The 26,097-nt window shown below is 38.3% G+C and overlaps 1 protein-coding gene across 5 annotated transcripts in view; it reads right to left on the bottom strand.

The window, feature by feature from the left end:
- AFG2A (AFG2 AAA ATPase homolog A) overlaps positions 1–26,097 on the bottom strand; it is a 383,456-nt gene that overhangs the window by 250,317 nt on the left and 107,042 nt on the right. The gene's annotated exons all lie outside the window — the stretch shown is intronic.

Here is a 26,097-nt window from a genome sequence, read left to right as displayed (position 1 = left end):
TTTTAGGGAAGAACCAACAAAGGGGCAAAATCCATGCACCCCCAGGCTTAACCAGTGCCTGATTCTGAGTAGGTTTTCTTGTCAGTTTGTATCTAAGTTCACTAGATCTAAAGCCCTCTCTGACAAGAAGCAAGAACCCAGAGCTATTCTTCCTCTGACTTCATCATAATTCCTGAAAATGCAATAGGAATCGTGTAATCCATGATATTATCATATAGTCCCTGAGTGTTTCTGGCATAATTGCTCTCAAGCTCTCTGCTTTCATGTGACTTGCCCATTTAGATATTGGCAATATGGGTCCAAAGGGCCAAAATATGCTCTTATCAAGCCACTATCCTAGCTAGAGGTAACTCCCATAGAACAAAGTCTCAGGACCACCAACATTGCTAACCCTCAGTCAGAGTGTCACATTGTGTCACCCTCCAACATGTATTAATTCAGCCTCTGTCTGAATCTCCCTTCAGATATCGGCCACTGAGTACTTTCTAGCCAGTTGATGGAAAATCTCTTCTCCCTTCTTGTGTCCAGATATTTTAGAACAGATACCAAGGATGAAAGGTGAGGACTACTAGAAATAAAATTCTACCAATTTTCACTAACTGGCCATCAAGAGGAGAGTACCTGTAAGCAGCTGGTCTCTCAGTGATATACTGCATATCACTGATTGAAAGATGTACATTTTTTTTTCGATATTTAGCATTTTGAACTTTACTATTTTTTCTTTCTTAAATACCTAAAATATGCTGTATTGTACAAAAAATGGAAGAGTTGTTTTCTCACGATAGGTCGTCACCTCACAAGAAGTCATGAGAAGTTAATGATGACAATGATGATACCATCCTGAGAACCACAACTATTCCCTTTAGATACTGTATAAAGTTTGTCCTACAAAAAGCCAAATGTCTTTCTCAGCTGTGGGAGTTTCCTTCACTGTACTCACTGTTCTTCCCAGCAGCTGGCTCCTACTGACAGCCTTCCCCACATTACCTCCAAATCCAATTGATGTGTGTCTGTCTGTGTGTTTCTTTGTGCACAGATGCACACACACAGATACCTTATTTTGAAAAAGATTCATGTTATATCCCATGCGAATCATGAGTCTACACAGGCTAGGAGATATAACTAGACTGGGTTGATATTTCCTAAACAATTTATATTAATTAAAACAAACAAACAAACGTGACTTTGATTGATGCATATGGGCAAACCCAAGCAGAATGCTAGCTAATGCCACAGATTGGTATGGGTGAAATTTAGCTTCAGTTACGACACCATATATTACAATGATAACTACCATATACTCAGATAGAGGCATACTAGGTATAGTGAAACACTGAAAAGGAACTGCCTAGGGTCAAGGATGCTCCTAGAGAAAATAACATTTCAGGTGAGTCTTTAGTTGATTTACTGTGCATCCTCAAAAATGTGAAATAAATTAAGACCCAGGAAAAAAGGTCTCTGGTGAGCCAAAATAGATGTTAATATATGTACTTTAATTGTAGAAGAACTCTGAAGGTCTTTACTCGGAGTTCATTGACTTTTCATTAAATACAAGACTAAAAAACTTGAATAGCAGTGATGAAAGAATTAGTGCAGGTGGACCGTAGGGTATGGGAAGAAGAGGGCAATCAGTAAGGCTACTTAAAGTGGGAGGCAGGGGGCACACACATAAAAAATTATTAGATTTTATCTGATAAGCAATGGAAAGGTTCTTAGGGACATTAACTGATAATAGGGGTATTATGGAAAGATGATTCTAGCCATAATATAAAGTATGATGTGGAGGAACTTATGAGACCAGTTATGAAATTCTTAAAATTCTTAAAATAGGAAAGGTGAGAAATGATAAGGCATAGGACTAAGGTAAAACAATGGGATGGAAATGAGAAGATACTTACAGCAACTAGTTGAAAAGATAAAATCAACAACTTGCTGTGAGTAGCAAGATGTGAAAGTGAGAGAGAATAAGAGGTGTAGAATAATTAAAATTTGACTTACTACTATTTTTGATGTTCATGATGATTTAACTCATTAAGGAAAAAAGGAGGATGCTCAATATATTTAGTGTGGCAAGTTTCAGAAATATATATCTCAAAAATAGTTCACCACAAAATGACTAAAATTAAAAATTTTCTGTAATAACAAACATAAATGTTAACATGTATTGAATATTTACTATGTTCCATGAACTGTTTTAAGCACTTTATATTATTTCAGCTAGGTAAAATTTCAAAGAAATGCACTTACTGTGAGCACTTTCCACTTGTGAGTAAATTAAGGATGCACACAAAAGTAAAGGCAGATAAGATGACAAGTAAACATCTAGCATCTTAACCTCTTTGCTGACATAAAAAGGCAATAAATCATTCATTTTTTTCATTCAACAAATATTAAGTGTCTATAATGAGTTTATGGTTTCATAGGAGAAATTAAGCATGTTCTTAAAAATATAAAATATGGTGAGAAAAAATCACAACTATAGAGAGAATGCCATAAAAAGAAGTAAAAATAAAATGAGTATTTCTTCCAGGTAAAAGAATCAAGGAATCATTCTGAACAGCAATGATATCACAACTGTGTAGATCACTTAGAATGGATGAATCGCTCCATCTTATACTATTAGTATGATTACACTATTATACTATACTATTAGTATAGACTAGTATTTTCTCAGGCTTTCAACAGCTACTTCAGTAACTAGTATGCATGGCTACTAGTGGAAGGGAAAAAAAGGCAGTGATGTTGATCCCAGGGATGTGGATTGTTCTTAGGTAGATAAAGGCAGAGTAATTCCAGAGTTCTAAGGAAAGCTTGAGGTAATCTTAGCACCCACTTAGACAATGAGGGAACTAATAAACCAGAAGAGAAAACAAGAAGTTACCATAAAGGAAACAGACAGGTATAACAGAACATGGAAAGGAAATTTCTTGAAGTATATGGAGTTTATCATCAAAAAAGGAATTTTCAAGGCAACATGTTAGGGGTTATCTAGGTACAGGGTATGAAGGGCAACCCCACAAAGGCAAGGAACAGGCAGTGTAGAGTTCTGGAGCTGTGGGTGAAGGGAGCAGTAGACAGATGAAGGAGAGAACATTAGCTTAGTGGGGTAGTGCAGGCAGCCACCTAGCATGAACTGTCAGAGATAAAAAGGGCAAGGAGAACTTCCCCAAAGAGGGTGGCTTGGCATGAGGTGTCTCAGTCTGAGTAGGATTAGGGGGCCATTCCCACGAGGGTTGCCAGGGGTACAGTTGGGAGAGTTCCCACATGAAGGTGCAGGGAGGACTGGAGCAGTGCAGGCTGAGAAGAGTGTCCACAAGAGGAGGCAGCCCAGGACAGAATATTGCAGCCCCAGTGGGATAAGACAGGTATCTTCATGTAGGGGTGGGAAGTAGCCGGGTGTACGGTGGGAACAATGTCAAGGAAGGGCAATATGGAGGGACATAGCAGGATGAGGAGAGCACCCATTTGAGGGGCAGCCTGGTACCCACAGTCACAGGGTACCCTTCGGGAAGAGTAGCGCACCACAGGGGTCAGTCAGTGAGGGGAGGAGGGTGCTGCAAAAAGTGCAGAGTGGTGGCAATGAGATAGAGGGGGGCATCACCCTGACAGGAAAGGAGCCTGAGTGGGGTGATAAGCACATTTGTCCTGAGAGAAAAAGGGCAGAGGCAGAAAAGGGAGATTATATTTGGAAGTACTGATCAAATAAGTAAATATTAACGGTAACAGTAGCCAGGTTTCTCACTATTGGAGAGGTTATAAATATGTAACACATTTAGGAAAGGAAGAAAATGAGAGCAATTCTGCTGACCTGAAATTGGTGTTATCAACGGAAATTCAAATTGTTCATTACATTTAGGAATACAGTTACAAATGTGTGTGCATATATATGTACTTATGTATGTATGTACAATGTATACATTCCTGAGATCTGTTCTTTGGGAGAACCTGACAGCAGCAATATCCCAACAGCAAAAAGCACACCTACCACCCAGAACCTGGCTTCTAAATTCTAAGGACTTGGCTTCAAAATCTCCACTCAAAGCTATCAGGGCCTCTTGGAAAATTGGAATATTCCAAAGCTGGGGCAGGCAAAGTACAAAAGGAGTCTGGAAATCTTATTGGGCCAGATAGTAAGAAAGTGTTCAGAGTGATGGAAATGTGGCACAAGCACAGTAAGAGCCAGCTTTAAAGAGTGCCTGTTGGCCAAACTGATCCAACAGAGGCATTAACAAAAACAGTGATAGTAAGGAATGATGACCTGCTGAATAGCACGGGAATTCATGAGCCCACAGAGATATAAATGAAAATAAATAAATGAAACATTGGTTAAGGAACAAGATATTTATACAGTCTCAAAGTAAGTACCCAAAAAGTAATATGAACTACACAGAGGAAAAAAGTAATTTTATAGTGGAGAAGCCTGGCAGCTACCACCTTAATCAAAGTTGATGTTAGCAGCAATGGGACAGATTAAAATCAAGCATTACCTGAGAGGATGCAATGAGAATGTATCTGAAATCTATGAAATGGGAAACCTGACTCTAATCATGATGAAATATATCAGACAAATCCAAATTTGAGGGATATTTGACATAAAAACTGACCTGAAATTTTCAAAAATGTCAAGGTCACAGAAGTAAAGTAAGGACTAAGGAATTAGTCCCAACTGAAGATTTAAGAGATATGACAAACAAACAAAAATGATTCTGGACTGGATCATTTTCTCATAAAGACCATCACTGGGACAAGTGACAAAACTTGAATGGTAATATAATGTTCTTTTCTATTTGATGGCTGCATTGTGGTTAAACGAGAGGATGTACTTTTTTTGTAGAGACATACACACTAAAGTACTCAGTGTTATGGAGCATATAGCAGTAACTTACTCTCAAATGGTAAGGAAAAAACTTGGTTGTGACCATTCCTGAAAATTTTCTGTAACACTTAGATAATTCAAATAAAAGAAAAAAAACTGGATCCACAGACACAGAAATAAGGGAGTGAAACAAATAAGAAAGATTCACTAAAAACAGTCCCAGAAATAATAAAAATGATAAAATTAGCAGACAAGGTTGCAAAAAAAGGTATTGTAAATATTCTCATGAGCTTTAAGAACAAAAAATTATTAGGAAAAAAATGGAAGACATAAAAAAGAAACAATCAAACTTGTAGAACTAAAAAAAAATATCTGAAATGAAAAAGTACACTGAATGAGCTTATAAACAAATGGGTAACACTGAAGAAAAGATCAGTAAACTAGAAGACAGACCAACTGTTAAAATGAAGAACAGAAACAAACACAGACTGGGGAAAAAAAAGAACCAGATCTCAGGCATCTATATAACAATATCAAGAGGTTTAAAATATATATGTAATTGGAGACCCAGAAAAAAAGCAGAAAGAGACAAAAACATATACAAATTTGATAAAAATCCATGAACCCAAAGATCTAAAAAGCGCAACAAACCCCAAATAAGGTAAAAACAAAAAATACCACACCAAAGTTGCTGGAAATCAGTAATGAAGATACGATCTTAAGTCAAGTCAGAGAATACAAGAACACATTACATGTAGCCAACTAACAGAATCACTACTGGCTTCTCATCTGAAACAATTCAAGCCACGTGACATTAGAACAACACTGCTGCAAGAAAACAATTAGGCTAAAATAGCACATCCTTAAAATCTGAAGTCAAAGAAAAGACATTATCAGATAAACAAAAGCTGAGGAAACATGTCACTAGCAGATCTCTACATTTCTTGTAGGAAGTTGTGAAGCCTGAAAGGAATTTACGTCAAATGGAAATGCAGATCTATACAGAGAAATGAAGAATGTTGGAAATGGTAAATATGTGGCTAAATATAGACTTTCCTTTTTTCATTAACTTCATAAAAAGATCATTGACCATCTAAAGCAAAAGTGATCAATGTATTATAAGGTTTACAGCATATGTGCAGATAAAATTAGGAAGAAACACAGCCCAAAGTAAACTGCTATAAAAATCTTGCATTATAGGTGAAGTAGCTTAGTACTATTTGATGGTAGACTGTAAAATAAATATGTAGACTGCAAACCATAAAGCAAGTCTTTTTGAAATAGAAGAACAAAAAGAGGTTCAGCTATCAAGAAAACAGGACAGACTAGGATACCAAAATATACTCAATTAATCCAAAAGAGGACAGGAGAAGAGAAAAAAAAGAACAGATGGGACCAGTGGACAAAAATTATGGGCATAAAAGTAAAATTACAAACATACCTGAGAAAAGGGAGACAATTTCAATATTGTTTCTATATAGTACCCTGCAGAGTAGGTGTATCAGTAATACTGAAATATGATAATATGGTAACAGAAAAATAAATAGATTAGAGCACATGAGGATAACGGAGCATAGTCAAGGATAAAAATAAGAAAAGGATAGGTGGCAGAGCCAAAATGGTGACATGAGTAGAGCAGCAGCAATCTCCTCCCAAAACCACGTATATTTTTGAAAATACAACAAAGACAACTCTTCCTAAAAGACAGACTAGAAGACACAGGACAACATCCAGACCACATCTACAACAGCGAGAACCCAGTGCCTCGTGAAGGGGGTAAGATACAAGCCCGGGCCCAGCGTGACCCGAGTGACCCACAGCCGAACTCTGGGCGGGAGGAGAGTAGTCGAAGTGGAGAGGGAGAGGGAGCCCAGGACTGCTAAATAGCCAGCCCTAGCCATTCACACCAGAGTGCAGACACAGTGCATGCGTGGGATCCTAGATGCTAGGGAAATAGGACAGTAAGACCTGTGAATGGGCCCCCACAGCCGGTGCCCTGGCGACAAAGAAAAGTGAGTGGTTTTTGAAAGTCTTAAAGGGACAGGGACCCCACAACGGGGCGGAAGCATCCTGGGACACTTAGTCCAGCAGCAGGGAATATGGGGAACTCTGGGCACTCTAAACCCCGGGGCATCAGCGAGCATGGAGGCCCCTCATGGAGATAAATAGCCTCCCAGCCGTTCCCCCTTCAACGCGGTTCCACCATATCGGAGCAGCGGCCCGAGGCAGGTCACGCCCACAGCAACAGCAGAGATAAACTCAATAGCAGCCGGGCAAGAATCAGAAGACTGTCTGTGCACAGCTAACAAGCACAAGCCACTGGAGGTCGCTGTTCTCCCAGGAGAGGAAGGCCACAAACCAACAAGAAGGGAAGTTCTTCCAGCTGTCACTCGTGTCAGCTATGCAAACTATCTCTATTGCTATGAAAAGGCAAAATTTCAGGCAGACCAAGAAAACAGAGACAAACCTGAGAAGGAGACAGACCTAACAAGTCTTCAAGAAAAAGAATTCAAAATAAAAATAATAAACATGCTGACAGAGATGCAGAGAAATATACAAGAGCTAAGGGATGAAGTCCGGAGGGAGATTACAGACATCCAGAGGGAGATTACAGATGTCCGGAAGGAGATTACAGAAGTAAAACAAACTCTGGAAGGATTTATAAGCAGAATGGATAAAATGCAAGAGGCCATTGATGGAATAGAAACCAGAGAACAGGAATGCACAGAAGCTGACACAGAGAGAGATAAAAGGATCTTCAGGAATGAAACAATATTAAGAGAACTGTGTGACCAATCCAAAAAGGAACAATACTCATATTATAGGGGTACCAGAAGAAGAAGAGAGAGAAAGGGATAGGAAGTGTCTTTGAAGAAATAATTGCTGAAAACTTCCCCAAACTGGGGGAGGAAATAATCGAACAGACCACGGAAATACACAGAAATCCCAACAGAAAGGACCCAAGGAGGACAACAACAAGACACATAATAATTAAAATGGCAGAAATCAAGGACAAGGAAAGAGTTTTAAAGGCAGCTAGAGAGAAAAAGGTCACCTATAAAAGAAAACCCATCAGGCTATCATCAGACTTCTCAACAGAAACCATAAAGGCCAGAAGAGAACGGCATAATATACTTAATGCAATGAAACAGAAGGGCCTTGAACCAAGGATACTGAATACAGCACGATTATCATTTAAAAATGAAGGAGGGATTAAACAATTTCCCAGACAAGCAAAAGTTGAGGGAATTTGCCTCCCACAAACCACCTCTACAAGGTATTTTAGAGGGACTGTTCTAGACGGGAGCACTCCTAAGACTAAACAGATGTCACCAGATAAAATAAAATCACAGCAAAGAAAGCAGACCAACCAAATACTAACTAAAGGCAAAAAATAAAATCAACTACCCAATAAAAGCACTTAAAGTAAACATGAAAGAGCACAGAATAAAACAACCAACATATAAAGAATGGAGGAGGAGGAATAAGAAGGGAGAGAAGAAAAGAATCTCCAGACAGTGTATATAACAGCTCAATAAGCGAGCTAAGTTAGGCAGTAAGATACTAAAGAAGCTAACCTTGAACCATTGGTAACCACAAATCTAAAGCCTACAATGGCAATAAGTACATATCTTTCAATAGTCACCCTGAATGTAAATGGACTGAATGCACCAATCAAAAGACAGTGTAACAGAATGGATAAAAAAGCAAGAACCATCTATATGCTGCTTACAAGAAACTCACCTTAAACCCACAGACATGCACAGACTAAAACTCAAGGGATAGAGAAAGATATTTCATGCAAACAATAGGATGAAAAAAGCAGGTGTTGCAATACTAGTATCAGACAAAATAGACTTCAAAAAAAGAAAGTAACAAAAGATAAAGAAGGACATTACATAATGATAAAGGGCTCAGTCCAACAAGAGGATATAACCATTATAAACATATATGCACCCAATACAGGAGCACCAACACAAGTGAAACAAATACTAACAGAATTAAAGGAGGAAATAGACTGCAAAGCATTAATTTTAGGATATTTCAACAGACCATTCATTCCAAAGGACAGATCCCCCAGACAGAAAATATGTAAGGACACAGAGACACTGAACAACACACTAGAACAGATGGACCTAATTGACATCTATAGAACTCTACACCCAAAAGCAACAGAATACTTATTCTTCTCAAGTGCACATGGAACATTCTCCAGAATAGACCACATACTAAGCCACCAAAAGAGCCTTAGTAAATTCCAAAAGATTGAAATCCTACCAACCAACTTTTCAGACCACAAAGGTATAAAACTAGAAATAAACTGTACAAACAAAGCAAAAAGGTTCACAAACACATGGAGGCTTCACAACACGCTCCTAAATAGTCAATGGATCAAAGACCAAATTAAAATGGAGATCCAGCAATATATGGTAATAAATGACAACAACACAAAGCCCCAGTGAAAGCAGTCTTAATGGGAAAGAAGATAGCAATCCAGGCATACTTAACAAAGGAAGAAAGAACCCAAATGAATAGTCTAATGTCACAATTATCAAAATTGAAAAAAGAAAAACAAATGAGGCCTAAGGACAGCAGAAGGAGGGACATAATAAAGATCAGAGAAGAAATAAAACAAAATTGAGAAGAATAAAACAATAGAAAAAAATCAAAGAAACCAAGAGCTGGTTCTTTGAGAAAATAAACAAAATAGATAAGCCTCCAGACAAACTTACTAAGAGAAAAAGAGAATCAACACACATCAAAAGAATCAGAAATGAGAATGGAAAAATCATGACAGACTCCACAGAAATACAAAGAATTATTAAAGACTACTATGAAAACCTATATGCTAACAAGCTGGAAAACCTAGAAGAAATGGACAACTTCCTAGAAAAATACAACCTTCCAAGACTGACCAAGGAAGAAACACAAAATGTAAACAAACCAATTATGAGCAAAGAAATTGAAATGACAACCAAAAAACTCCCAAGAACAAAACCCCCAGGCCAGACGGATTTACCTCAGAATTTCATCAGACATACAGAGAAGACATAATACCCATTCTCCTTAAAGTTTTCCAAAAAATAGAAGAGGAGGGAATACGCCCAAACTCATTCTATGAAGCTAACATCACCCTAATACCAAAACCAGGGAAAGAGCCCACCAAAAGAGAAAACTACAGACCAATATCCCTGATGAACGTAGATGCAAAAATACTCAACAAAATATTAGCAAACCGAATTCAAAAATATATCAAAAGGATCATACACCATGACCAAGTGGGATTCATCCCAGGGATGCAAGGATGGTACAACATTCGGAAGTCCATTAACATCATCCACCACATCAACAAAAAGAAAGACAAAAACCACATGATCATCTCCATAGATGCTGAAAAAGCATTTGACAAAATTCAACATCCATACATGATAAAAACTCTCAGCAAAATGGGAATAGAGGGCAAGTACCTCAACATAATAAAGGCCATATATGATAAACCCACAGCCAACATCATACCGAACAGCGAGAAGCTGAAAGCTTTACCTCTGAGATCGGGAATAAGACAGGGATGCCCACTCTCCCCACTGTTATTTAACATAGTACTGGAGGTCCTAGCCATGGCAATTAGACAAAACAAAGAAATACAAGGAATCCAGATTGGTAAAGAGGAAGTTAAACTGTCACTATTTGCAGATGACATGATATTGTACATAAAAAACCCTAAAGACTACACTTCAAAACTACTAGAACTGATATCGGAATACAGCAAAGTTGCAGGATACAAAATTAACACACAGAAATCTGTGGCTTTCCTATACACTAACAATGAACCAATAGAAAGAGAAATCAGGAAAACAACTCCATTCACAATTGTATCAAAAAGAATAAAATACCTAGGAATAAACCTAACCAAAGAAGTGAAAGACCTATACCCTGAAAACTATAAGACACTCTTAAGAGAAATTAAAGGGGACACTAAAAAATGGAAACTCATCCCATGCTCTTGGCTAGGAAGACTTAATATAGTCAAAATGGCAATCCTGCCCAAAGCAATATACAGATTTGATGCAATGCCTATCAAATTACCAGCAACATTCTTCAACGAACTGGAACAAATAGTTCAAAAATTCATATAGAAACACCAAAGACCCCGAATAGCCAAAGCTATCCTGAGAAAGAAGAATAAAGTTGGGGGGATCTCACTCCGAAACTTCAAGCTCTACTACAAAGCCATAGTAATCAAGACAATTTGCTACTAGCACAAGACCAGAGCCACAGACCAGTGGAACAGATTAGAGACTCCAGACATTAACCGAAAGATATATGGTCAATTAATATTTGATAAAGGAGCCATGGACATACAATGGGGAAATGACAGTCTCTTCAACAGATGGTGCTGGCAAAACTGGACAGTTACATGCAAGAGAATGAAAATGGACCATTGTCTAACCCCATACACAAAAGTAAATTCGAAATGGATCAAAGACCTGAATGTAAGTCATGAAACCATAAAACTTTTAGAAAAAAACATTGGCAAAAATCTCTTAGACATAAACATGAGTGACCTCTTCTTGAACATATCTCCCCAGGCAAGGAAAATAAAAGCAAAAATAAACAAGTGGGACTATAGTAAGCTGAAAAGCTTCCATACAGAAAAACATACGATCAATAGAACAAAAAGGTACCCTAGTGTTTGTGAGAATATATTTGTAAATAACAGATCTGATAAAGGATTGACATCCAAAATATATAAAGAGCTCACCCACCTCAACAAACAACAAATAATCCAATTAAAGAATGGGCAGAGGAACTGAACAAACAGTTCTCCAAAAAAGAAATTCAGATGGCCAACAGACACATGAAAAGATGCTCCACATCACTAATTATCAGAGAAATGCAAATTAAAAACACAATGAGATATCACCTCACACCAGTAAGGATGGCTACCATCAAAAACAACAACAAATGTTGGCGAGGTTGTGGAGAAAGGGAAACCCTCCTACACAGCTGGTGGAATGTAAATAAGTTCAACCATTGTGGAAAGCAGTATGGAGGTTCCTCAAAATGCTCAAAATAGACTTACCATTTGACCCAGGAATTCCACTCATAGGAATTTACCCTAAGAATACAGCACTCCAGTTGGGAAAAGATAGATGCACCCCTATGTTTATTGCAGCACTATTTACAATAGCCAAGAATTGGAAGAAACCTAAGTGTCGATCAGTAGATGAATGGATAAAGAAGAGGTGGTACATATATACAATGGAATATTATTCAGCCATAAGTAGGAAACAAGTCCTACCATATGCAACAACATGGATGGAGCTAGAGGGTATTATGCTCAGTGAAATAAGCCAACAGGAGAAAGAGAAATACCAGATGATTTCACTCATATGTGGAGTATAAGAACAAAGGAAAAACTGAAGGAACAAAACAGCAGCAGAATCACAGAACCCAAGAATGGACTAATAGGTACCAAAGGGAAAGGGACTACGGAGGATGGGTGGGTAGGGAGGAATAAGGGGGAGGAAGAAGAAAGGGGGTATTATGATTAGCATGCATAATGTGGGGGGTGGGAGAAAGGGGAGGGCTGTGCAACACAGAGAAGACAAGTAGTGATTCTACAACATTTTACTATGCTGATGGACAGTGACTATGATGGGGTTTGTTGGGGTGACTTGGTATAGGGGAGAGCCTAGTACCAACAATATTCTTCATGTAATTGTAGATTAATGATAAAAAAAAAAGAGAGAAAGAAAAGGGGGATTACTCCCTGATAGGATAAAACTAACTGCAAATCAACGATTAATGCATGCTTTGCATATCCTTAATTTTGATCTTTTAAAGGGTGTCAGATGATCAGCTATGGAAGTACATTTTTCTGATAATATTCCTTTCTCTTAAAAAAAAAAAAAAGCAGTTCTTGTGTGGTGATCTCCAATAGGTTCTTCACAATGGTATAAAGATCATATCAAAGTGTGGGCAAAGGGTTTGTTTGTGTTTATACAGAGGATCAAAGCCTAATTTGGCTACCCAGAAGATGAATTAAGATACGATATGAGGAAGAACTTCCAACATCAACATCCTCTGGAAGAGTCATTCCAGAAGATGATCATCAAAAAACTTCAACAAAGATCCTGGGGCTTTTGCAGTTGTACTGCATTCATCCCACCGGCTCCTGGACTTGCCATTGGAATGAAGGAGATATCTAAGCTGGCCTGTGCATACAGTAAAACAACAAATTTGACTGGATCTATACTGTCGGAACTCAACCAAGAATTAGGAGAAGTGCAAGTTGCAGTGCTCCAAAATCGTGCGACTATACACTATCTACTGTTAAAAGAACATATGGGATGTGAACAGTTCCCAGGAATGTGTTGTTTTAATTTGTCTGATTTTTCTCAAACTATTCAAATTCAGTTAGACAATATCCATCAAATCATTGATAAGTTTTCACAAATGCCTAGGGTACCTAACTGGTTTTCTTGGTTTCACTGGATATGGCTGGTAATTGTAGGTCTGCTTTGGTTACGTAGCTGTATTCCTATTATGTTAATGTGTGTAAGCAATTTAATCAGTAGTTTAAAACCTATACATGCTTATGTTACTCTACAAGAAGATATGTCAAAGAAATAATCAATCTTCCCATATTTTCTTCCGTCTACTACTTCTATAGCTTTTCTTCTTCCTTCCTAATTACAACCCTTTAGTAGAATTCGTGCCGCATATCGAAAATTACCGAGTATCATAATTCTTCCAAGTGGTAAGGACACCTCAAGACAAATGCTGAGCATAGAAGCCACAGGGGATAAATCTGCAAAGAAGTAAAAAGCTAACCTTTTCAAAGAATATTGCTTCTCTCTCACTTACCAACTTTACATTTCCCTGTATGGCCCCGGAAGATGACTGGTTACCCGGAGACGGGTAAGATTCCTCAAGGGAGGAACAACCTAAGACAGGCACAGTCGGAGGGGGGCCATCAGGTGAGAAATTGGGGATCAACAGAGGTGAGGCTTAGAACCTCACCCCCCCCTGTTTTGAGAGAGATCTTCTGCATCTGTGGATGTTTTGTTGCTTTTGTCTAGCTTGGATTAATACTTGGTCTACAGGCACAGACCTGATCATCTACATTTGCCCTCTTACAGCACTAAATTACGTTTTCTACCTTAATCTTGCATCTACCTACCACTTCAACATTTTATTTAAAAAAATAATAATAGTAAGGGAGAAATGTGGGATTCACATATAAATCAAGTACAAAAATCAAACGAATAATCATATCTGACTTGATTGTTTATAGTTCATGATGCGTGATCAAAACCGAAAGTTTCTGTGATATGACTGCCCTTGCACTGTTCACCATGTAAGAACTTATTCACTATGTAAGAACTTGTTCACCATGTAAGAACTTGTTCGTTATGCTTCAGAAGATTGGAGACTGTTGAGAATTAGGCTTGGGGTTGATTAATGATTGTGAATTGAGTGCCCTATACAGAATTTTTTTGTTGTTAACAACCATTTGATCAATAAATATGAGATGTCCTCTCAAAAAAAGAAAAAAGGATAGAAAAAGACCTCACAATTCAGGCTGTCAAAATTCAGCTACTCCAAGGGTAATACTGCTATTTATCATGTTCAATTAAGAGAAGTGATCTGATGGCATCAACACAGAAATCCTTAAGTAATGAGAATGGCAGTTTAATCTTTCTGCCTGATTTTTTGATTAATCTAAGATGATGAATTATTAAGTTTTATATAAAATTAATAAGGTTAATTATAAGGCCCCCCCAAAGAAACCTCTCATCTATTTCTATTTCTTCTTATGTCTATTTTCCCCTTTTCTTCAAAAATATTTTCAAAATTACTTCAGACTAAGACTATACTATAAAAATTAATATTTGGGCTGACTGGGGGACAGATGCATGAAAACCATAATTATGATGTATTATGAAATATTACCTAACATTTTAAGTTACTTCTACCTCTCTGACTGAAATCTATAAACAACCAGGGAATACATTAACAAAGTTATTAAGAGAACTTGCTTGGGACAGTATTTTTGATTCCTAAATGGTATTTATAATTAACATGTCAATTTTTTGTACATCAGTACTAAACTTTCCCCAAGCAATCACACATTTACACAATAAAATTATCTTCATTTCCTCATGACTCTAGTCTCATCATCAATGATTTAATTATCTTAATTAGATAAAAAAATACACCCCAAAGAGATTTAACTCAAATGTGAATGACAAACTATTAATTATGCTGAGGCACAATATTCTCAATTAATGGATTTTGAAGAAATAGCAACAACTTAATACCAAATCAATTACACAAGCTTGTTTTTAGACACAGGTTAGACTATGTAACAGGAACACAAAGTTTACACTCACAGCCATCAGTGAAATAACTCAACTTGAGAGTACTTTCTCAAGTTTTGTGGGATGAGGGAGACAAACGATAAAGGGCCAGACAGTAAATGTTTTTGTTCCTGTTGGCCAAATCTAGCCTGTTTTACAGAGTATTCTTATTTGTTTGTAAAAACTCCATTAAATATGTAAAATTCATTCCTAACTAGAGGGCTAGATTAAAACAAACTACAGGCTGGATTTGGCCCAAAGGCTATAGTTTGCTGACCCTTGACCTAGATTAATCTCATACAGTTTGAAATAGAGAATTTCTGCCAATGAAATAAATGTTATCAAAAATACCTAATCAGGAGGGGCGGAAGATGGCGGCGTGAGTAGAGCAGCGGAAATCTCCCAAAACAACATATATCTATGAAAATATAAAAAAGACAACCCTTCCTAGAAAAAAGACCAGAGGACACAGGACAACATCCAGAACACATCCGCACCTGAAAGAACCCAGCGCCTCGCGAAGGGGGTAAGATACAAGCCCCGGCCCCGCGGGAGCCGAGCGCCCCTCCCCCCAGCTCCCGACGGGAGAAGAATAGGCAGAGCGGGAGGGAGACGGAGCCCAGGACTGCCGAACACCCAGCCCCAGCCATCCGGGCCAGAGCGCAGGGCCCTCGATACTAGGAAAACAGGGCAGCAAGAACAGTGAGCAGGCACTGGAGGCTGGGCGACAGAGGACATAAGAAAAGCGCGCGACCTTTTTTTTTTTTTGCTTTTTTGCTGCTTTGTTTTGGCGAGCGCTTTTTGGAAGTCTTAAAGGGACAGGGACCCCAATACAAGGGAAACAGGGCAGAAAGACCGGTGAGCAGAGGCCTGAGGCTGGCAACGGAGAATAATGAAAAACGAACGACCACCTTTTTTTTTTTTAATTAAAAAATTTTTTTTTTTTAATTGAAAAAATTTTTTTTCTTGTTTTTTTTTGTGGTCATTGTTTTGTTTTAGCGGGTGCTTTTTGGAAGTCTTAAAGGGGCAGGGCGGGTCACTTAATCCAGAGGTAGGGAATCCGGGATCTCTGGGCACCCTAACCCCTGGGCTGCAGGGAGCAGGGAGGCCCCTTACGGAGATAAATAGCCTCCCAGCAGCTCCTGCTCCAACGCGACTCCACCATTTTGGAGTAGCTGCCAGAGCCAGGCCACGCCCACAGCAACAGCGGAGATTAACTCCATAGCAGCAGGGCAGGAAGCAGAAACCCTATCTGCGCGCAGCTGCGCAGCACAAGCCACTAGAGGTCGCTGTTCTCCCAGGAGAGGAGGGCCACAAACCAACAAGAAAGGAAGTCCTTCCAGCTGTCACTCGTCCCAGCTCTGCAGACTATTCCTATCACCATGAAAAGGCAAAGCTACAGGCAGACAAAGATCACAGAGACAACACCAGAGAAGGAGACAGACCTAACCAGTCTTCCTGACAAAGAATTCAAAATAAGAATCATAAACATGCTGACAGAGATGCAGAGAAATACGCAAGAGAAATGGGATGAAGTCCGGAAAGAGATCACAGATGCCAGAAAGGAGATCGCAGAAATGAAACAAACTCTGGAAGGGTTTATAAGCAGAATGGATAGAATGCAAGAGGCCATTGATGGAATTGAAATCAGAGAACAGGAACGCATAGAAGCTGACATAGAGACAGACAAAAGGATCTCCAGGAATGAAACAATATTAAGAGAACTGTGTGACCAATCTAAAAGGAACAATATCCGTATTATAGGGGTCCCAGAAGAAGAAGAGAGAGGCAAAGAGATGGAAAGTATCTTAGAAGAAATAATTGCTGAAAACTTCCCCACACTGGGGGAGGAAGTAATCAAACAGACCACGGAAATACACAGAACCCCCAACAGAAAGGATCCAAGAAGGGAAACACCAAGACACATAATAATTAAAATGGCAAAGATCAAGGACAAGGAAAGAGTGTTAAAGGCAGCTAGAGAGAAAAAGGTCACCTATAAAGGGAAACCCATCAGGCTAACGTCAGATTTCTCAACAGAAACCCTACAGGCCAGAAGAGAATGGCATGATATATTTAATACAATGAAACAGAAGGGCCTTGAACCAAGGATACTGTATCCAGCACGACTATCATTCAAATATGACGGTGGGATTAAACAATTCCCAGACAAACAAAAGCTGAGGGAATTTGCTTTCCACAAACCACCTCTACAGAACATCTTACATGGACTGCTCTAGATGGGAGCACTCCTAGAAGGAGCACAGCACAAAACACCCAACATATGAAGAATCGAGGAGGAGGAACAAGAAGGGAGAGAAGAAAAGAATCTCCAGACAGTGTATATAACAGCTCAATAAGCGAGCTAAGTTAGGCAGTAAGATACTAAAGAGGCTAACCTTGAACCTTTGGTAACCACGAAGTTAAAGCCTGCAATGGCAATAAGTACATATCTTTCAATAGTCACCCTAAATGTTAATGGGTTGAATGCACCAATCAAAAGACACAGAGTAACAGAATGGATAAAAAAGCAAGACCCATCTATATGCTGCTTACAAGAAACTCACCTCAAACCCAAAGACATGTACAGACTAAAAGTCAAGGGATGGAAAAACATATTTCAAGCAAACAACAGTGAGAAGAAAGCAGGGGTTGCAGTACTAATATCAGACAAAATAGACTTCAAAACAAAGAAGGTAACAAGAGATAAAGAAGGACACTACATAATGATAAAGGGCTCAGTCAAACAAGAGGATATAACCATTCTAAATATATATGCACCCAACACAGGAGCACCAGCATATGTGAAACAAATACTAACAGAACTAAAGGGGGATATAGACTGCAATGCATTCATTCTAGGAGACTTCAACACACCACTCACCCCAAAGGATAGATCCACTGGGCAGAAAATAAGTAAGGACACGGAAGCACTGAACAACACAGTAGAGCAGATGGACCTAATAGACATCTATAGAACTCTACATCCAAAAGCAGCGGGATATACATTCTTCTCAAGTGCACATGGAACATTCTCCAGAATAGACCACATACTAGGCCACAAAAAGAGCCTCAGAAAATTCCAAAAGATTGAAATCCTACCAACCAACTTTTCAGACCACAAAGGCATAAAACTAGAAATAAACTGTACAAAGAAAGCAAAGAGGCTCACAAACACATGGAGGCTTAACAACACGCTCCTAAATAATCAATGGATCAATGACCAAATCAAAATGGAGATCCAGCAATATATGGAAACAAATGACAACAACAACACTAAGCCCCAACTTCTGTGGGACACAGCAAAAGCAGTCTTAAGAGGAAAGTATATAGCAATCCAAGCATATTTAAAAAAGGAAGAGCAATCCCAAATGAATGGTCTAATGTCACAATTATCGAAATTGGAAAAAGAAGAACAGATGAGGCCTAAGGTCAGCAGAAGGAGGGACATAATAAAGATCAGAGAAGAAATAAATAAAATTGAGAAGAATAAAACAATAGCAAAAATCAATGAAACCAAGAGCTGGTTCTTTGAGAAAATAAACAAAATAGATAAGCCTCTAGCCAGACTTATTAAGAAGAAAAGAGAGTCAACACAAATCAACAGTATCAGAAACATGAAAGGAAAAATCACGACGGACCCCACGGAAATGCAAAGAATTATTGGAGAATACTATGAAAACCTATATGCTAACAAGCTGGGAAACCTAGGAGAAATGGACAACTTCCTAGAAAAATATAACCTTCCAAGATTGACCCAGGAAGAAACAGAAAATCTAAACAGACCAATTACCAGCAACGAAATTGAAGAGGTAATCAAAAAACTACCAAAGAACAAAACCCCCGGGCCAGATGGATTTAACTCGGAATTTTATCAGACATACAGGGAAGACATAATACCCATTCTCTTTAAAGTTTTCCAAAAAATAGAGGAGGAGGGGATACTCCCAAACTCATTCTATGAAGCTAACATCACCCTAATACCAAAACCAGGCAAAGACACCACCAAAAAAGAAAACTACAGACCAATATCCCTGATGAACGTAGATGCAAAAATACTCAACAAAATATTAGCAAACCGAATTCAAAAATACATCAAAAGGATCATACACTATGACCAAGTGGGATTCATTCCAGGGATGCAAGGATGGTACAACATTCGAAAGTCCATCAACATCATCCACCACATCAACAAAAAGAAAGACAAAAACCACATGATCATCTCCATAGATGCTGAAAAAGCATTTGACAAAGTTCAACATCCATTCATGTTAAAAACTCTCAGCAAACTGGGAATAGAGGGCAAGTACCTCAACATAATAAAGGCCATCTATGATAAACCGACAGCCAACATTATATTGAACATCGAGAAGCTGAAAGCATTTCCTCTGAGATCGGGAACTAGACAGGGATGCCCACTCTCTCCACTGTTATTTAACATAGTACTGGAGGTCCTAGCCACGGCAATCAGACAAAATAAAGAAATACAAGGAATCCAGATTGGTAAAGAAGAAGTTAAACTGTCACTATTTGCAGATGACATGATACTGTACATAAAAAACCCTAAAGACTCCACCCCAAAACTACTAGAACTGATATCGGAATAAAGCAAAGTTGCAGGATACAAAATCAACACACAGAAATCTGTGGCTTTCCTGTATACTAACAATGAACCAACAGAAAGAGAAATCAGGAAAACAACTCCATTCACAATTGCATCAAAAAAAATAAAATACCTAGGAATAAACCTAACCAAAGAAGTGAAAGACTTATACTCTGAAAACTACAAGTCACTCTTAAGAGAAATTAAAGGGGACACTAACAGATGGAAACTCATCCCATGCTCGTGGCTAGGAAGAATTAATATCGTCAAAATGGCCATCCTGCCCAAAGCAATATACAGATTTGATGCAATCCCTATGAAACTACCAGCAACATTCTTCAATGAACTGGAACAAATAATTCAAAAATTCATATGGAAACACCAAAGACCCGGAATAGCCAAAGCAATCCTGAGAAAGAAGAATAAAGTAGGGGGGATCTCACTCCCCAACTTCAAGCTCTACTATAAAGCCATAGTAATCAAGACAATTTGGTACTGGCACAAGAGCAGAGCCACAGACCAATGGAACAGACTAGAGAATCCAGATATTAACCCAGACATATATGGTCAATTAATATTTGATAAAGGAGCCATGGGCATACAATGGCGAAATGACAGTCTCTTCAACAGGTGGTGCTGGCAAAACTGGACAGCTACATGTAGGAGAATGAAACTGGACCATTGTCTAACCCCATATACAAAAGTAAACTCAAAATGGATCAAAGACCTGAATGTAAGCCATGAAACCATTAAACTCTTGGAAGAAAACATAGGCACAAACCTCTTAGACATAAACATGAGTGACCTCTTCTTGAACATATCTCCCCGGGCAAGGAAAACAACAGCAAAAATGAGTAAGTGGGACTATATTAAGCTGAAAAGCTTCTGTACCGCAAAAGACACCATCAATAGAACAAGAAGGATCCCTACAGTATGGGAGAATATATTTGAAAATGACACATCCGATAAAGGCTTGACGTCCAGAATATACAAGGAGCTCTCACGCCTCAACAAACAAAAAACAAATAACCCAATTAAAAAATGGGCAGAGGAACTGAACAGACAGTTCTCCAAAAAAGAAATTCAGATGGCCAACAGACACATGAAAAGATGCTCCACATCGCTAATTATCAGAGAAATGCAAATTAAAACTACAATGAGGTATCACCTCACACCAGTAAGGATGGCTGCCATCCAAAAGACAAACAACAACAAATGTTGGCGAGGCTGTGGAGAAAGGGGAACCCTCCCACACTGCTGGTGGGAATGTAAGTTAGTTCAACCATTGTGGAAAGCAGTATGGAGGTACATCAAAATGCTCTAAACAGACTTACCATTTGACCCAGGAATTCCACTCCTAGGAATTAACCCTAAGAACGCAGCAATCAAGTTTGAGAAAGACAGATGCACCCCTATGTTTATTGCAGCACTATTTACAATAGCCAAGAATTGGAAGCAACCTAAATGTCCATCAATAGATGAATGGATAAAGAAGATGTGCTACATATACACAATGGAATACTACTCAGCTATAAGAAAAGGGCAAATCCAATCATTTGCAGCAACATGGATGGAGCTGGAGGGTATTATGCTCAGTGAAACAAGCCAAGCGGAGAAAGAGAAATACCAAATGATTTCACTTATCTGTGGAATATAAGAACAAAGGAAAAACTGAAGGAACAAAACAGCAGCAGAATCACAGAACTCAAGAATGGACTAACAGGTACCAAAGGGAAAGGGACTGGGGAGGATGGGTGGGTAGGGAGGGATAAGGGGGGGAGAAGTAGAGGGGTATTAAGATTAACATGCATGGGGGGGTAGGAGAAAAGGGAGGGCTGTACAACACAGAGAAGGCAAGTAGTGATTCTATAACATTTTGCTATGCTGATGGACAGTGACTGTAAAGGGGTTTATAGGGGAGACCTGGTATAGGGGAGAGCCTAGTAAACATAATATTCGTCATGTAAGTGTAGATTAGTGATAGCAAAAAAAAAAAAAAAAAAAAAAAAGGGCAATTCCTGTGTGGTAACCTCCAACGAGTTCTACACAAGGGTATAAAGGGCATATAAAAGTGTAGGCAAAGGGTCTGTTTGGGTTTATACAGAGGATCAAAGCCTAATTGGGCTACCCCAAAAATGAACTAAGATACGATATGAAAAAGAACTTCCAACATCTGCACTCTCTGGAAGACTCATGCCAGAAGATGATCATCAAAAAACCCCAACAAAGATCCACGCACTGCTACAGCTGTAGATGCACTCATCCCACCAGTTCCTGGACTTGCCATGGGAATGAGGAAGGAGATATCTAAGCTGGCCTGTGCATACAGTAAAACAACAAATTTGACTGGATCTATACTGTTGGAACTCAACCAAGAATTTGGAGAAGTGCAAATTGTAGCGCTCCAAACTCTTACAACTACAGACTATTTACTGTTAAAAGAACATAAGGGATGTGAACATTCCCCAGGAATGGGTTGTTTTAATTTGTCTGATTTCTCTCAGACTGTTCAAGTTCAGTTGGACAATATCCACCATATCATAGATAAGTTTTCACAAATGCCTAAGGTGCCTAACTGGTTTTCTTGGTTTCACTGCAGATGGCTGGTAATTACAGATATGCTTTGGTTATGTAACTATACTCCTATTATGTTAATGTGTGTGCGCAATTTAAGTAGTAGCTTAAAACCTATATATGCTGAAGTTACTCTACAAGAAGATTTGTCAAAGAAATAATCAATCTTCCCATGTTTTCTTCCACCTGCTACTTCTATAGCTTTTCTTCTTCCTTCCTAATTACAACCCTTAAATAGAATTCGTGCCTCATATCAAATTTACCGAGTATCATAATTCTTCCAAGTGGTAAAGATACCTCAAGACAAATGCTGGGCATAGAAGCCACAGGGCATAAATATGCAAAGAAGTAAAAAGCTAACTTTTTCAAACAATAAGGCTTCTCTCTCACTTACCAACTTCACATTTCCCTGTATGGCCCCGGAAGATGACTGGTTAGCCAGAGACGGGTAAGATTCCTCAAGGGAGGAACAACCTAAGACAGGCACAGTCGCAGGGGGGCCATCAGGTGAGAAATTGGGGATCAACAGAGCTGAGGCTTAGAACCTCACCCCCCCGTTCTGAGAGAAATCTTCTGCATACGTGGATGTTTTATTGCCCTGGTCTAGCTTGGATTAACACATAGTCTACAGGTACACACCTGATCATCTACATGTGCTCTCTTACAACACTAAACTATGTTTTCTACCTTTATCTTGTATCTACCTACCACTTCAGCATTTTATTAAAAATAATAATAATAAAGAGAGAAATGTGGTATCCACATATAAATCAAGTATAAAAACCAAATGAGTATTCATATTTGAACTGACTGTTTATAGTTCATAATGCATGAGCAAAACCGAAAGTTTCTGTGATGACTGCCCTTGTACTGTTCACTATGTAACTTATTCATTATGTAAGAATTTGTTCTACATGTAAAAACTTGTTTGTTATGCCTCAGAAGATTGGAGACTGACAAAAATTAGGCTTGGGGTGGAATAATGATTGTGCATTGAGCATTGACTCCCCTATACAGAATTTTATTGTCGTTAACAACCATTTGATCAATAAATATGAGAGATGCCCTCACAAAAAAAAAAAAAAAAGGACAGACTTCCAATGGTAAAATAAATTAGTAACCGGGATGTAATGTATAGCATAAGGAATATAGTCAAGATATTGTAACAGCCTGGTAGGGTGATAGCTGGAACCTAGAATTATGTATATAAATGTTCTACCACTGTGTTGTACACTTGAAACTCATGTAATGTAATACTGTGTGTCAACTACCCTTCAATAAAAAATAATTATTAAAAAAAAAAAAAAAAAAAACCAAATGAGTATTCATATTTGAACTGACTGTTTATAGTTCATAATGCATGAGCAAAACCGAAAGTTTCTGTGATGACTGCCCTTGTACTGTTCACTATGTAACTTATTCATTATGTAAGAATTTGTTCTACATGTAAAAACTTGTTTGTTATGCCTCAGAAGATTGGAGACTGACAAACATTAGGCTTGGGGTGGAATAATGATTGTGCATTGAGCACTGACTCCCCTATACAGAATTTTATTGTCGTTAACAACCATTTGATCAATAAATATGAGAGATGCCCTCACAAAAAAAAAAAAAAAAAAAGAAGGACAGACTTCCAATGGTAAAATAAATTAGTAACCGGGATGTAATGTATAGCATAAGGAATATAGTCAAGATATTGTAACAGCCTGGTAGGGTGATAGCTGGAACCTAGAATTATGTATATAAATGTTCTACCACTGTGTTGTACACTTGAAACTCATGTAATGTAATACTGTGTGTCAACTACCCTTCAATAAAAAATAATTATTTAAAAAAAAAAATACCTAATCACATGATGGCTAAGTGAAAAACCTAGACTTCAATATATTAAGAAAATATATCAAAACATTAAGAAAGACACCACAAAAAAAGAAAACTCAGACCAATATCCCTGATGAACATAGATGCAAAAATACTCAGCAAATTATTAGCAAACCAAATTCAAAAATACATAAAAAATATCATCCATCATGATCAGGTGGGATTCATTCCAGGGATGCAAGGATGGTACAACATTAAAAAATTCATCAACATCATCCACCACATCAAAAAAAGAAGGACAAAAACCACATGATCATCTCTATAGATGCTGAGAAAGCATTCTACAAAATTCAACATCCATTCATGCTAAAAAATCTCAACAAAATGGGTATATAGAGGGCAAGTACCTCAACTTAATAAAGGCCATATATGACAAACCCACAGCAAACATTATACTTAACAGCGAGAAACTGAAAGCTTTTCCTTTAAGATCGGGAACAAGACAAGGATGCCCACTCTCCCCACTTCTATTCAACATAGTTCTGGAGGTCCTAGCCACAGAAATCAGACAACACAAAGAAATAAAAGGCATCCACAGAAGTCAAGCTGTCCCTGTTTGCAGATGACATGACATTGTACATAAAAAACCCTAAAGAATCTACTCCAAAACTGCTAGATCTAATATCTGAATTCAGCAAAGTTGCAGGATACAAAATTAATACACAGAAATCTATGGCATTCCTATAAACTAATGATGAACTAGCAGAAAGAGAAATCAGGAAAACAATTCTAATCACAACTGCACCAAAAAGAATAAAATACCTAGGAATAAACCTAACCAAGTAAGTGGAAGACCTATACCCTGAAAGCTACAAGACACTCTTAAGAGAAATTAAAGCGAACATGAATAAATGGAAACTCATACCCTGCTCTTGGCTAGGAAGAAATAATATTGTCAAAATAGCCATCCTGCCTAAAGCAATCTACAGATTCAATGCAATCCCTATCAAAATACCTACAGCATTCTTCAATGAACTAGAGCAAATAGTTCTAAAATTCATATGGAATGACAAAAGACCCTGAATAGCCAAAGCAATCCTGAGAAGGAAGAATAAAGCAGGGGGAATTAAGCTCCCTGAGTTCAAGCTCTACTACAAAGCCACAGTAATCCAGACAATTTGGTACTGGCACAAGAACAGACCCATAGACCAGTGGAACAGAATAGAGAGCCCAGATATAAATCTAGGCATATATGGTCAATTAATATATGATAAAGGAGTCATGGATATATAATGGGGAAATGACAGCCTCTTCAACAGCTGGTGTTGGCAAAACTGGACAGCTACATGTAAGAGAATGAAACTGGGTTATTGTCTAAACCCATACACAAAAGTAAACTCAAAATGGATCAAAGAGCCATGTAAGTCATGTAAGTCATGAAACCATAAAACTCTTAGAAAAAAATATGGGCAAAATCTCTTGGACATAAACATGAGCAAATTCTTCATGAACATATCTCTCCGGGCAAGGGAAACAAAAGCAAATATGAACAAGAGGGATTATATCAAACTAAAAAGCTTCTGTACAGCAAAGGACACCATCAGTAGAACAAAAAGACACCCTACAGTATGGGAGAATATATTCATAAATGACATATCTGATAAGAGGTTGACATCCAAATTATATAAAGAGCTCACGCACTTCATAAACCAAAAGCAAAAAAACCAATTAAAAAATGGGCAGAGGATCTGAACAGACACGTCTCCAAAGAAGAAATTCAGATGGCCAATAGGCACATGAAAAGATGCTCCACATTGCTAATCATCAGAGAAATGCAAATTAAAACCACAATGAAGTATCACCTCACACCAGTTAGGATGGCCAGCATCCAAAAGATAAACAACATCAAATGTTGG

Source organism: Manis pentadactyla, chromosome 5 (assembly GCF_030020395.1).
Source record: "Manis pentadactyla isolate mManPen7 chromosome 5, mManPen7.hap1, whole genome shotgun sequence".
NCBI classification, from domain to species: domain Eukaryota; kingdom Metazoa; phylum Chordata; class Mammalia; order Pholidota; family Manidae; genus Manis; species Manis pentadactyla.
The sequence above is the reverse complement of the archived record's forward strand: the minus strand, read 5'-3'. Positions and strand labels throughout refer to the sequence as shown.